We start from the raw sequence: 15,982 nt of genomic DNA on the forward strand, positions 1-15,982 counted from the left end.
AACGCAGAGTTCAAAATAGCAGGGACATGGACAGACTGACGACAGGGGTCACAGGCAGCAGCAGTGTTGGAGATGAGAGACAGCGAGAGTAAAGAGGAGAAGAAACAACAAGAGATGAGAGAGATAAAATGGAGCAAAGTAGAAGAAAAGGAGGAGAGCAAATCAGATACAAAGAGAAAGCAGCCATGATGTGAAGAAGAGAGCATTGAGAAGAGAGAAGATAGAATGAAAGGATCTGGAGGACAGGACAGAGGAAAAGAAACAGACAAATGATAAAATGGAGACACAGCTAATTACTGCTAGAGAGTGAGAGTAAAGAGCCAAGATCGAAAGAGAGAGCGAGCAGAGCATGGATACAAGTGAAGAGAAAAAAGGGCAGGGCTAAAATGAATAAAGGGCAAATCAGAAATACAGGGTGTGACAAAGGTGATAGAAAACAATTAGAGAGGTGAGAGAATAGACTCTTAGAGCAAAGACGTGGGGGACATACAATAGATCAAGGTTAGAAGATAGAGACTGAGGCAGTGAGAGTGTTGAAAGTGTGAATCACCGGAGGAAGACTTGAGCAGTGGCCTCCTTGGCAAAATTTTCAGCACCTGCACTTATTTTTTTTACAAATTAAGCACTGCTCATAATAACACATACCTCCCTCCCTATGCATCACACAAACACAAGGCTGCAGCAACAGATGATACAATCCCAACATAACGAAAGGACAGAACGGACAGATACACAAGAGGTGGGTCCAATCACGCAACACAACCAAGCCCACTCCGATTACAAAGCGCAAATACACACACAAAGAAAATACACCTAAAAGTAGAAGACACACAGACGTCTTGCATCAGATATAAGAATTTTACAAAATAAGTTCCTTATTCAATTCCGGCACATGCGCAAGCCTTGCTTTGCACGGGTGTCAGATTTGCACAGGTCAAATCAAAAAGTCTGATTTTTTTCTCCAAATAAATTTCAGCAGGTCAAACCTGTCAGAGCTGAAGGGGGTGAAAATGTAAATTCTGGGACATGCAGATTTGATGCAATCAGCACTAAATTCCATGTTTTGCCCCATTTTCACTGTACAGCTCATAATTGATGATCTTTATTGCATCCAATAAATATTAGTGATCAAGGTGCCATTTGTATCAGGTGTGATCGATAGCGAGCAATATTGAAGGGCTGATAATCAAGGTCCTTCTGTGTGCTCTGAGGTGTATCTTATTCAGAGCCATTTCACTGGTATTACATGTGGATATATGAAACATACATGTGCTCCCCTATCATGTAACCAGCCACACATTCATTCCCTGTGAACTTTTATCATTGCTATACAGATTTTTGGTCGAAATATTCTTTTGCTTTGCCAGAAACTCAACAATCTTTGCAAAGTCCATTTTTAGGTCTCGTAGAACCAACGTGCATGCGTTGTTCTGCGAGAGTATAGTAGGGCTTTCAAAAATGCTCCCAAAGTCTGCAGATCGGACACAGTGCATGTGCTCGGGCGCGCGCACCATTTGTCTGCCTGCAGCTTTGGGAGCAATTTTGCGGCCGCTTTGATGTTCTCAGTGAGCCGCGCAGCCACTGAGAACATCTAAGCGGCCGCGAAATGCTCACCATTTGTCACCACCTCCCTTCCTGCTGGCATTCCCCCCTCCCTTCTCGCCCAGTCCTTGTTTTATTCTAATCATACCCCACGCACTCCCCTTCTACTATTTATTCTGTAACATCCCATTGCTCTCTCTATGTCTTATCTTTTTGTGTGTTCTCTTTTGCAGACTTTCCCATACGAACCACTTGCTCTTCCTCCTGTCATGCCTGTGCTCATGTCTAATTTAAGCTCTTTTTTTCTGCACACTCGTGTCCTCTTGTTTGTTCTCTCTAGCACCACCCTCATCACACTCTCCTAACAAGTCTTCCTTCTCCCGCATGTAACCCTACTAGCACCCTCTCGGATCCATCTTCATTCTTTTCTGCTTTTCCCTGTTTCCGCCACACACTCCACTCCTTTGTGTCTCCTTTCTGGCCTCTTTCCTACTTAACTTTTCATCCTTTCTCCTTTAATCCCATTTCCACCTTCTCACAACCCCTTCGATCACTGTTATCTTAACATTTGTGTTTCTCTCTGTCTTATGATGTCTGCCCTGCCACCATTTACTTTGGACCCTCACACACCTTAACTCTCACACCTTCTCACCCTCACACACCCTCACACCCTCTCACCCTCACACACCTTCACACACCCTCACTCACCCTCACACCCTCACTCTCACCCACCCTCACGCACCCTCACTCACCCTCACCCCCTCACCCTCACACCCCCTCACCCTCACACCCTCATCCTCACACACCCTCACCCCCCTCACCCTCACACACCCTCACAACCCTCACACACCCTCACCCTCACACACCCCCACCCTCACACACCCTCACACACCCTCTTAGCCTCACCCTCACACCCCCTCACCCTCACATCCCCTCACCCTCCCTCCCACCCTCATCCTCACACACCCTCACCCTCACACCCCCCTCATCCCCACACCCTCACACACCCTCACTCACCCTCACACCTCAGCCTCACACACCCTCACCCTCACAACCCTCTCACCCTCACCCACCCTCACCCTCACCCTCACACATCCTCACCCTCACACACCCTCACAACCACTCACCCTCACACACCCTCACACACCCTCACACACCCTCACTCACCCACACTCACCCTCACTCACCCTCACACATCCTCACACACCCTCACACACCCTCACTCACCCTCACTCACCCTCACACACCCTCACTCACCCTCACCAGCATAGCATAACAAAACATAGAATAGCATAACAAAACACAGCATAGCATAGCATAACAAAACAAAACATACAAAACACAACAAAGCATAGCATAGCATAGCAAAACACAACAAAACATAGCATAGCATAACAAAACACAAAAAACATAGCATAGCAAAACAAAACAAAGCATAGAAAAGCAAAACTAAACACAGCATAGCATAACAAAACAAAGCATAGGATAGCAAAACAAAACGTAGCATAGCATAACAAATCATAGCATAACATAACAAAACATAGCATAACAAAACACAACAACACATAGCATAACAAAACATAACAAAACACAACAAAACATAGCATAGCTTAACAAAACACAACAAAACATAGCATAGCAAAACAAAACATATAATAGCATAGCAAAACATAGCATACCAAACACAACAAAACATAGCATAGCATAGCATAACAAAACATAGCATAGCAAAACAAAGCATAGCATAATAAAACACAACAAAACATAGCATAGCATAATAAAACATAGCATAGCATAACAAAGCATAGCATAGCAAAACATAGCATAGCATAACAAAACATAGCAGAGCATAACAAAACACAGCATAGCATAGCATAACAAATCAAAGCATAGGATAGCAAAACATAGCATAGCATAACAAAACAAAAAATAGGATAGCAAAACAAAACATAGCATAGCATACAGCATCACTCAGCACCACCACAGCATCACTCAGGGGCACCACAACATCACTATGCGCTACAACAGCATCATTGAATGCCACAGCATCACTTGTTTGCCATCACAACATCACTCAGCTCCACCACAGCATCAATCTGTGCAACCATTCAACAACAACTGGTTCAAATATGTTCTCTCAATGTTTCAAGCTTTATTACAAATGCAACAAAAAGATGTTAATATTTCACTTCTGTTCTTGGATTTTCGTCACAATAAAATACACTGAACATAATCTTCACAAAAGTTATTTACAAAAGTTTAAGCTATTGCCATTATGAATTACAATAACTTTTATTTGAGTATTAATTATTTAAAAAAATTAAAAGCCATTGTTATTTGTAATATCAATACATGTAAGTCACGTAAATACAACACATATTGCATTACAAATGCTATAGGTGTCACATTTGCGAAAGTTATAACTATTGGCATTGTAAATGACAATGCTATTAATTTCGCTATTTTCAAAAACAAAACATAAATAAAAAATTTGTCATTTACAATATCAATAGCTCAAACTTTTCTAATGCGAGACCTATTGCATTGCAAATGCTTGTTATAATGGCTATTCCTCATTCTAAGTACTCTAGGCTGTGCTGCAACTGTGTCTCTCTACCCAGTGGTAATTCCTCATTCTTAGTCCTCTAGACTCCTATAGCAAAAAACATTACCATTTACAACACCAATAGCTCTAACTTTCACAAATGTGAGACCGATGGCATTGATAATTCTTGTTTACTTTTGAGACCTCCCTTGAGGACTGCCCCTCTTACATGTGGTGTTACTCGTCATGTTATTTATTAGTGTCTGAGCACTCTTTTTTCATTTAACTCTCGCTCCCCGCCTTGGCTACAGCTGCTTTGGAGGTCGTGCTTTATTTGACACTTAACATTTACAAAAAGCACACGCCGCGACGTCACGCTCTAACTTAAAATATGGTGGCAGCGCCTCATGCGGCTGCTTGATGTAGTGTCCTGGAGTAGGCACTAGGACCCCGAGCTGGACAAGGGGCAAGGAGGTCACCAGACACCACATGCGGTCAGGGTGTGGGAAGGGGGCAGAACGAAGGAAGTGGGCAGCAGGAGCAGACGTGTATCCAAGCACAGCGAGCAGAATAAATATTATTTGCACCCTACCTGTGTGGCGGCGTTATTCGTGTCAGCACGACACAACATATGGCGACGAAGGTGGGATCTGCAAGGCACGTCGTTGCTGCGACTGTCGGAGCCCACCCGGTTGCAGAAAATCAGAGCCAGGAGCCCACCCTGGTCCGGAGCGCCGAGAGAAGGACGAACAAGCATCGGCGCGGGTGCCCACCCCGGCCGCAACCACAAATGAGCAAGTAAGCCACAGAGTTGGGAAGTGGAAACGAGGGAACTTAATGCGAGGCTGAAGAGCGGTGAACTGGGGAGATAAGGATATTGCGCGCCTGAATTGACAAAATATTGCGAGACCGAAGGCGGCCATTTTGAGGTCAGGCAAACGGACCAATCGGCAGCCAGAAAAACATGGTGGCCATTTTGAGAGGCCAGGCAAGTTCCAAAGCAGCCCGAAATCACCCGAGATTGTGGCGGCCATCTTAGGGTCAGGCAAAGAGAGCCAATCAGAGCAGAGAAAACCTGGGAAGCCATTTTAAAGTCAGGCAATAGTCCAAAAGACTGCAAAAAAGACAGAATTAAAAGGAAATAACAGCAAATAACGGCAAAGAGTGGGACAAGAAAAGGACAAACAAGCAAATAAAAAGGTGCAATAAGGAAATAGAAAAGGAAACAAAGACAAAGAATAAAGAAGGAAGATGAATGACGACGACACAAAGAGAACACAAGCTGTATTCCGCAGGCCACTACCAATCAGCATATTGGAACCTCAAGCAAGTATCAGATGGGAGAAATGGATAGAGGAATTCGAATGCTACATGCGAGAAACGGACGTCGTGGAGGGCAAGAGACTGGATCTGCTTGTAAATCTCGCGGGGGATGAAATAGAGGACTTGCTCCTAACATTCCCCAGTGACAAAGCAACAGACTACAAAGGCGCAAAAGCATGCCTCACAGAGAAATTTGACCCGCAGAGCAATATTGATTTTGAGAGGTACACGTTTAACATGGCGTGCCAACAAACAGAGAAGAGCATGGATGACTTTGCGACAAGGCTACGAAAACTGGTCAGGTATTGCGAATTTGAGAAGTTTGACAACGAACAAGCAATACGTGTGCGCCTCTTCAGATGCCAGTCGATGGAATTCCGAGCACGCATCCTGAAGGAACCGACGACGCTTGAGAAGATCTTGACGATGGCTCACACAGAAGCACGGGCCACAGAGCATGCCAAGCAAGTACAAATGGGCAAAGAAAAAGGAATGGCACTAGCACATCATGTCACTGGAAATTTTAAAAAAAGAGAACACCGAGAGCCATTACCTCCCAGGAAGACCAACAACACATGCTACAGGTGTGGCCTTGAGTTCCCACATGTCGGTACGTGCCCAGCAATGGGCCAGAAATGCAGAAAATGCAACAGGGACAACCATTTCGCAAGCACGTGCATGAGCAGACAGTTCAGAAGTGAGAGGGGACGAGCAGCCTGACCAAGGATGACCAGCACAAGATAAGCCCGACACGCCCAAAGAAGGAAGACGGCAAGAGCACATCCAGCTGGTGGAGAAGCAGCAAATAAAGAAGACCGCCACTGTGGACATCGAGGTCGGGAACCACATAGCAAAGTTCGTGCTTGACAGCAGAGCCACGTGCAACATCATATGCGTTTCTGAATACATGAAAATGAGAGTCAAACCAACCTTACTACCGTCAGCTGTGGATATGTTCACATGGGGATCAATGAAACCGGTTGAAAACATGGGCAAATTCACCGAGACTTTAACATACCAGGGCAAGACACACCAAGAAGAAATACACATGCTGAAAGGTGACATCCCAGGACCTTGCCTGCTGAGCAATGTAACAGCACAGGTCATGGGGCTACTTGCTATGACGTATCACATGTCAGGAAAGGAGAACATACTGCAAGAATTTCCGGCAATACTAAAAGGTCTGGGAAAATTGAAAGGCAAGCAGATCACGCTACATATCAATGAAGCAGTCCGGCCGGTGGCCCAGCACCACAGGAGGGTACCGATACATTTACAACCACAAGTAGAAGAAGAAATAAACAACCTACTAGCGCAAGACATAATTGTGCCCGCGGAAGGACCCACATCGTGGGTATCACCAATAGTGGTAGTTCCGAAGAAGAACACCTCCAAAATACGCATCTGTGTAGACGTGAGAATACCAAACACAGCCATCTCAAGAGAACGCCACCCGGGACCACACTTGAATGACATGATCAGCCGTCTAACAGGGGCGTGCAGGTTCTCGAAGCTAGATCTGTGTAAAGGGTATCATCAACTAGAACTAGACCCCCAATCAAGATACATAACAACATTCTCCACGCACATAGGCCTGTTCAGATACAAAAGACTAAGCTTTGGAATATCGTCGGCTGCTGAGATATTCCAAAAGACGATCAGGCAGGTAATACGGCCAGTACACAACAGTTTCAACTACAGCTACGACATTCTAGTATTTGGGAAGTCCGATGAGGAACATAACAGTGCTCTACGTCAAGTATGCAAGTAGCTAGAACAAGCAGGGTTGACCTTGAATGGAGAAAAGTGCGAACTAGGATGAAAAGAACTTGTATTTTCTGGACACCTATTCTCCAAAAAGGGGATGAGGCCAGATCCCAGCAAAGTGGAGACGCTGAAGAACACAAAACCCCTGACAGATGTAGCAGAAATAAGGTCATTTTTAGGATTGGCCAGCTACTGCGCAAGATACATACAAGACTTTGCCACGGTGAGCACCCCTCTAAGAGAACTGACCAAACAGGGCCAAAAGTTCATCTGGCCTCAGCAATGCAACGAGGCGTTTGAGGAGATCAGGAGTGCCGTGATGACTATGGAACATCTTGCCTACTTTGACCCTCTGCTCTGCACTGAGCTGACGGTTGATGCAAGCCCAGTAGGGCTAGGGGCGGTATTAGCGCAACAGCTGCCAGGGAGAGACTTGCCAAGGAAAATTGTTGCCTACGCCAGCAAAAGCCTGACAGACATTGAACAGGCGTACTCACAGCCAGAGAAAGAAAGCTTAGCGGTGGTATGGGCGTGTGAGCATTATCACATGTTCATATATGGGAAGCAGTTCACTATCATCACGGATCACCAAGCACTCGTAACAATATATGGCAACCCGTCAGCAAAGATGCCGCCATGGATTGAGCGCTGAGGCATCCGACTAATGGACTATGACTTCAAGATTGTACACAAACCAGGGAAAGAGCACAATCCAGTGGACTACATGTCGAGACACCCATTACCACATGTGGAAGAGAAGGCGTCAGTAGCCGAGGAATACCTCAACTTCGTGCTAAACCAAAGCACTCCAGCACCAATAACACTAGTGGAGATAGAAAAAGAAACCAAGGAAGATGCCACGCTACAAATGGCCAGGAAACAATGAGACAACAAAGGTGGAGACATGCTGACAACAATTGCACATGGAGAAGGGGAGTGAACAAAGAAGAGATGCTTGCACTGCAGAAGATAAGCAAAGAACTGCCAGAGACACATCAAGGAATAATAATGCGAGGCACCAGGATAGTGGTACCAAATTCACTACGGCGCTAAGTGGTCAACATTGCGCATGAATCACACAGAGGCATCGTTGCAACCAAAAAGTTGCTGAGAGAGAAAGTATGGTTCCCTGGGCTAGATCGTCTAGTTGAAGACACTATCACAACCTGTCACCTCTGTCAAGTGACAGGACAGCCAGCAAGGGGAGAACCACTGCACATGTCGGAACTGCCAAGAGCGGTATGGACAACACTAGCAGCTGACTTCTTTGGACCGCTGGATACAGGAAACTATCTACTGGTGATCATTGATGAGTATTCCAGATTCCCCATCGTGAGGCCAGTCTCATCAACGTCAGCAACAGCCACACTACCGATTTTGGATGCCATATTTGCAGCCTGGGGTTCACCAGAAACTTTGAAAACAGACAATGGTCCTCCGTTCTCGAGGGATGAATTTAGCAGATTCATGGCCTACCTCGGAATACAACACAAGAAAATAACACCGCAGTGGCCACAGGCAAATGGCATGGTTGAACGGTTCATGGGAAATATCAAGAAGGCGGTACAGAGGGCGAAGATGTTACAGATCTCACTGGGCCAAGTACTGTGCCAGGTGCTATGAGACTACAGGAACACACCACACGGCTCCACAGGAAAATGCCAGGCGGAGCTAGTATTGGGGAGGACAAGCATGACAAGACTCCCACAAGGAGAAGCAACAACACCGTCAGGGCATGGAAGCATAGCAGAAAAAGATAAGGAGGCCAAAGAGAGAATGAAAGAGTATGCGGACAGAAGACGACATGCCACCACATCACAACTACAAGAAGGAGACACCGTGATAGTGCGACAGCGACAGCACCGGAAGCCTGACAGCATGTTCTCACAGGATCCGCTGACAATCACAAAGATGAAGGGAACAATGATCACGGCAGAGTCAGAACGCCAAAGGATCACACGAAACAGCTCACACTTCAAAGGACTAAAAGAGGAGGTGAAAGAAGTGCGAACACCAGGCACAGAAGGGACGGCCGAGCTGGAGCGAAATGAAAAGGAAACAGAAGATGACAAGGGGCCAGCCGGAGGCCAGGACACGGAGGCACGACCAAGAAGAGCGGCAATGAGACCGAAAAGACTAATAGAAGAAATGTGATACACCTCTCCATGTATCTATCTATTGTTCCATCTTTGCTTCTATCACTCCATCTCTGACTTCTGACTGTGTGTTTCTCGTCATGTCTTTGTGACAAAGGGGGGAGATGTAGTGTCCTGGAGTGGGCACTAGGACCCCGAGCTGGACAAGGGGCAAGGAGGTCACAGGACACCACATAGGTCAGGGTGTGGGGAGGGGGCAGCAGGAGCAGACGTGTATCCAAGCACAGCGAGCAGAATAAATATTATTTGCACCCTACCTGTGTGTCGGTGTTATTCGTGGCAGCACGACACGACACTTTATATTTACAAAAAGCACTCGCTGCACATTACAACATCATGCTTTAACTTTAATTCTGTTTATTTTTGCAATGCGCCACACTATGATTCATATTTAGCATGGCGGACGCACGCCTTTCTTTTGTGCTGTGCGGCTCGCTTAGATTAACCTTTAAAACATTCTTTCGTTTTTTAACAGCACGCCATGTCAGGCTTTTACGCTAACAATGGCGCCCATGCGCCTATTCAACAGATCACCGTCCCTTTAAAATGCATGCTGTTCTCCCTCCTCCAATTGGCCACTGCCATCACCTTTAAATACATCGGATTTACGTTCTTCTGCATGACCACCCAAAGCACATACCGCAGCAGCTTTCAGCATTTTTATCTTTGTCCGTTTTGGTGCAATGGTCTTACGAGCTACTAGGTAGAAACAATTGGAGCGTATAATTCAATAACTTAATTCCTTATCAGGAAGATGCTACAGGATGCATCCCACATTCCTTCCATTCCATTCCATCACAGATCCCTTCATTCCATTACATATCGCTATCTAGCAGTGGTCAATGGATTGGCGCAGTGGTTCCCAAACTTTTTCAACTCACGGCTCCCTTGACCTATTGGTCGCTGGCCGCGCTCCCCATTATGTTACTTTCTTTGGGTGGCTGGAGGGATTCAAGAGCTGCCTCAGGCCGATCAAGGTATTATAATCATTGATGTAACAAAATAAAAATATAACAATTGTTTAATAAAAAAACTTGAATTGGTTAGTTAAGTCAGAAACAATACTATTTAGCACTGGAGCGTCCATATGGAATTTTTTCACTGTTTTTGTTTTAAAAAATGGCCTCTAGCATGTTGGAGGAGAAGACACTTTTTTTCTCTTGTTGGTAATTAGAGTGAGGATAGAGGGCATGTTACATTTTCCAGAGGCGCCCAGTCCTATTGGTATTACTATCTGTAAATGTATTGATTTTGCCAATCTTATAACAGAAGAGTTGTGAGTCACCTTCTGAGGATTCAAACGTATAATCTGCAAATTATGATATGTAGATAAAGCGTCCGTCCGATCTCCATATATATGGCAGATAGCGGCAGCCATAGTAGTGTGGTACCTCTAACTTTATTTATCACAAGAAATTGCCCAAAATGATCACATGGACACCACTCCATAATGCACAAAAGGAAAAATCTGAAGATCCTAGACTTACCTGTGGCATTTAGACTAGGGTTGAATATAAATGTGTGTGTATATGCTGCTGCTAATCAAAATATAATATATAAATTATAAATAGTATATTTGGGACTTTGTATGGAACCAGCTGCTTTGTTAACACCAAGCCACGTGCTAAAAAGTCACAGTTGACAAAAATAAAGTTTTAAACAATGTTAGGCAATGCAAGAAAAAGAATACATACTCCCCCTCCATAAAAAGCCAATAGTAGTGGCTGTATGCAGCCAATTTATGGTGTCCTGTTTATTAATATGGGCAGGACAATGCTAACCAGTGTTGCGTTGTATGAGATGTGAATGCTATTTTAAAATGAGCATACAGGGGCTAAGGCCTGTTCAGTAGGTGCCAATCACTGACAGAGGTAAAAAAATCTAGGGCGTCCAAAAGTAAAAATTATGGGGTCAATCTTGGGCAGATGGGATTGTAGAGAGCACATCTATATAACAAAATGACAAGTCAGTATGTCATGTCTCTTTAACAATTACACACCCTCAGTAGATCATGCCTCATTAATAAGACATATTAATAAAAACTATCTGCTTTCTGCAGCAAACCTGAAATTCGACATGCTAGAAGACATTACTCCGTTTTATGTTTCTACCAGTCTGCGTACTCCATGATAATATTTTACTGAAGTTATCCTCTTTCACTGCGCACTGCTACAAATAAACATACTCAAAAGTGAAAGTGGAGATAGCCGCTTGTGAGAAAATAGTTCAAAAAGGCATTTGCAACTGTAGGATTCTATTACAGGACCGGAGGCTTCAGATTATGCTTCTCAATCTTTACTGCATAAACACAGCAGCCAATGAAAATGTATATTTTCAGTAAACATTAACACAAAAAACTTCATTACCCATGAACACCATGAGTATAGGCACGCCCCCACAGTCCATAAGAACCCCTTGCGTGCTCCCATCATCCTCTTTCTTTGCTGCTCACAAGCCAGAGTTAAGTGCACCTTCCCTGTCCCCTCACTCTGCTTGTTGGTTTGGGGGTGCTTGGGAGACTGTTGTGTATATATATTTGGATTGAGGCGGGTCGCTCCGCTGCTTGATTGAGGACATAAGTCTTATATGGTGTGCTTATTGGTGTTATTTATCCTGTTGTGGTGTTTGGGGGCTTTTTGTGGTGCGAGGCGGATCGCGAGCGCTCACCTTGCGCTGTGCTCGTATTGGGCCGGCTTTGCCTCAGGCAGCTCCCGCTGTGGAGCGCGCGCGTCCAGCGCTATCAGGACGGTCTCTGACCGGCGGGGGGCCGCCGCGATCACCAGTTGGGCCCGTTCGCCGGCAGCCTGAGGGCGCGCAGGAGCTCCCTAATGCGCCCTGTGTAATGGCCGGGTGGCTCACGGCCGACGCGCGCGCCCAAAAACGCTGATCAATTGGGCTGCTTTTTAGTAGCATTTGGTAGCGTTTTGGGCGGCGCGCCTCGGCACGTTCCCCAGGCTTACTGGAACGCGCGTTTACTCGTTCCACACACCGGCTGGCCCCTCGTTTTACCGCCAGTGCTGGCTGTATTAATCCAGGGTCCAGAGTGAGCACACACTCTTCATATATTTGGGACCTAGGTCTTTGACCTTGCTGACTACAGCTTTGCTGAGGGGGTTTGGGTACAGTTGCCTATTTACTACCTTCTTGTGTGCAGTGGGCTGACCCCCCCACCACCCCCTACACCTGCCTCAGTAGTATTTTCTAATTGAGTAACCATGGAAAATTGGGTTAAATACCCCGAAGAGGGGGAGGCAGATGGGGAGGACAACAATGACGGGCAGCAGGAAGCTGTTCTTGAGGACAATATTGTCGAAGCTTTGGATGCCTCGGTCCAAGCTTGAGTTGAGAGAGCAATGGAGACGAAGGTCCCCCAGACTGTGCAGCAAGCACTCGCAGTGGCCCTGCGCCCCATTCGCAAGCAGTTAGAAGGCTTTGCTAAGCGCCACGGATATGACAAGAGTAGGAAGCAGAAGCGAGCTACTCCCTCTACCTCTACTTCCATTTCAGACGAGCGCCAACTGTGGCCACATGCACAATCCATGGCCTCATTGCCGACTCGTGACGTCCCAACTGAGCATCGTTCTGGTGGCAAAGCGAAAAGTAAGCGCCAGATCGTGGTAGACGCGGATACTACCAACACTACTACGGATACCAATACGGACACTGATTCCTCGGAGGAGCAGCCTCCTCCCCCTAAGAAGGCCAAGCCGGCTCCCAAGTCAGTGGAGGACAAAGCCTCTAAGGCTTTCCACTTTGACCCTTCTGACATCGTTCATCCGCGGTCTTCGGACTGGGTTCCGCCGGCGGACGTCTCTGATTATATTCATGACCACCTCCGGAAGAGTTTCACTCGGGAGGTGCGCAACCGGCTGCGGTCGGAATGCCCGCGTCCAGATATTCCGGACTGTGTCGCGGACACACCGGAAATAGACGCAAGTATGCTGACATTCCTAAAGAAATTTTCCAAGGATCCTAAAAGAGGGCTTGACAGGGCCTGGCGGGGCTGTCAAGACAAAAGGCTTGATGTCATTGGGCCCCTGGCGAAGATCCTAGAGATGGCCTTAGCGGCCAAGGAAGGGGCGACTCCTGTGGATCCGGACATCTTGGCTGAGTGGACTCAGCGCGCGATTTGCTTTCTGGGCAACGCGAATTGCGCTGTCTCTTCGGAGAGGCGCAAGTCCTTACTAATGCGCATGGACAGCAATTTAACGGAACTGGCGGAGGCAGAACCGGGCCCTCTGGCCGGTGGGTGTCTCTTTGGAGACAGGTTCGTGAAAGATGTCACCAAGTATGTTGGCACCTTCACCGCGTTGGATAAGGCCCAGAGCGGTATTAAGCGCGCCCTCACGCAGGGTGTTTTCAACAGGGCCGGGCGAGGCGGGGGTCGCTCGTCAGGCCGAGGGTTCCAGAGAGGCTCCCAGAGAGGTGATTTTGGCCGCGGCCGCGGTGAGTGGGACTCTACCCGCGGAGGAACCTTCTATCCATCACGAAGAGGCTTCAACAAAGGCCGTTTCCAGTCGGGAAACAACAGGGCGAATTTCAAGGCCCATCAAAGTTCCGGTGAGTCTCACAGATGTGTCTTTCCTTCCATTGGGGGGTCGCACGCAGCATTGTCTGCTGCAATGGCAGGTGTTAACTCAAGATGCTTGGGTCTTGCAGACTGTTCAGGGGTTCCGGCTGGAATTCTATTCTCCTCCTGCGCAAACGTCCCCCCCGCCACCTCTCCATTTTTCCCAACTAGATCACAGTTTTATAGAGGCAGAGGTGGCATACTTGCTGAGGAAGGGCGCGATCGCTATTTGCCAGAGAAGCCCTCGCGGCTTCGCCAGCAATGTCTTTCTAGTCCAAAAGAAGGGAGGTGGCAACAGGCTTGTACTCAACCTCAGAGAATTCAACCAGTATCTGGTGTACAACCATTTCAAAATGGAGGGTATTCACATGTTAGCGGATTTGTTACAAGAAGGAGATTGGTTAGTGCGACTAGATCTGAAAGATGCATATCTTTCTATTCCAATTTTTCCTCCGCACCGCAGATTCCTGCAGTTTCATTGGAACGGCCGGTGGTACGAGTATTTAGCTCTTCCTTTCGGTCTCTCCTCGGCTCCCTGGTGTTTCACCAAGGTCATGAAACCAGTGGTAGCCTTCCTCAGAGAAAGGGGAGTGCGAATGATCATTTACCTAGACGACATACTGATCATGGCACAGGACCGGTCAGTGTTGCTGCAACACTTGACCATGACTATTTCCTTGTTGCAAAGCCTGGGGTTTGTGATAAATCTAGCGAAGTCAGTGGTGACCCCGGCTCAGGTGATAGATTTTCTGGGGTTCACGATCAACTCCCTCACGGCGCAGCTGCATCTTCCGCAAGCGAAGTTGAGGGAGCTGAAGAAGGAGATCAGGAAATTACTGGACAGTCAATTGGTCACGCTCAGAACCCTGGCCAGGATTGTAGGGGTTCTGGCGTCGTCAATTCAGGCGATATTCCCGGGTCCTTTACATTACAGGGCCCTCCAACGCCTGAAGATCAGGCACCTTCAGAAGGGTCTCTCATATACGGACTCGGTCCCGCTTACGGACGAGGTTCGGCACGAACTCCAATGGTGGCTAGGCCACGTGGATGCCTGGAACGGCAGGGCGATCTTTGGGTCGCGGCCGGACGTAGTAATCGAGTCAGACGCCAGCCGATGGGGCTGGGGTGCGCGTTGTGGAGAGGTTTCCACAGGCGGCAGGTGGTCATCACAGGACCTGGAACTTCACATAAATTGTTTGGAATTACTGGCGGGATCGTTCGCGGTCCGCACGCTATCCCCGAAGCAGACATCATGTTGTATCCTCCTGCGTCTGGACAATGTGTCAGCGGTGAGGTATATCAACAAGTTGGGCGGCACGAGGTCGTCTCTTCTTGTCCAAATAGCCAAGGATTTCTGGCACTACTGCCTTCAGAACCAGATATCAGTCATCGCGGAGTATATTCCGGGACAAGCCAATCAGGTGGCGGACTGGAACTCCAGACACTTGAGGGATTTCAGCGACTGGAAGCTGCTTCCCCAGGTCTTCCTTTGGCTACAAGCGATTTGGGGTCCATTTCAGACGGACCTTTTCGCCTCCAGGTTGACATACCAACTAACCCGATTCTTCAGTTGGAGACCGGATCCGCTTGCGACAGCGACGGACGCATTCCTACAGGAGTGGTCGCAAGGGATCCAGTATGCTTTTCCCCCCTTCCTGTTGATTCCCAGAGTGATGACTCAGGTGATACGACAAGGGGCGGAGATAGTCATGGTGACTCCTTGGTGGACGTCACAAGCGTGGTTTCCCAAATTGTTACAGTGGAGCTGCGACCGCCCCCGGCTATTACCGGATTTGAAGTGGCTGTTGCAGGGCCCTCGTCAGGAACAGCACCCGTTGCTGCTGGAGGGCAGGTTAACCCTGATGGCATGGAGGCTTTCCGGGAACAGTGGCAGTTGCCAGGCATTTCGGGCCAGACTGCCGATTTTATCAAACAGGCTTGGGCACCTTCCACCAGGAAGCGGTATTCCGCTGCCTGGAAGAACTGGATGGGTTGGTGCGTGGGACGACATCTGGATCCCGTGGGGGCAGAGTTATCCCAAATTTTGAATTTCCTATCGGAAAAGGCGGCCGATGGTTT

Source organism: Lissotriton helveticus, chromosome 7, assembly GCF_964261635.1.
Source record: "Lissotriton helveticus chromosome 7, aLisHel1.1, whole genome shotgun sequence".
Taxonomy (NCBI): Eukaryota; Metazoa; Chordata; class Amphibia; order Caudata; family Salamandridae; genus Lissotriton; species Lissotriton helveticus.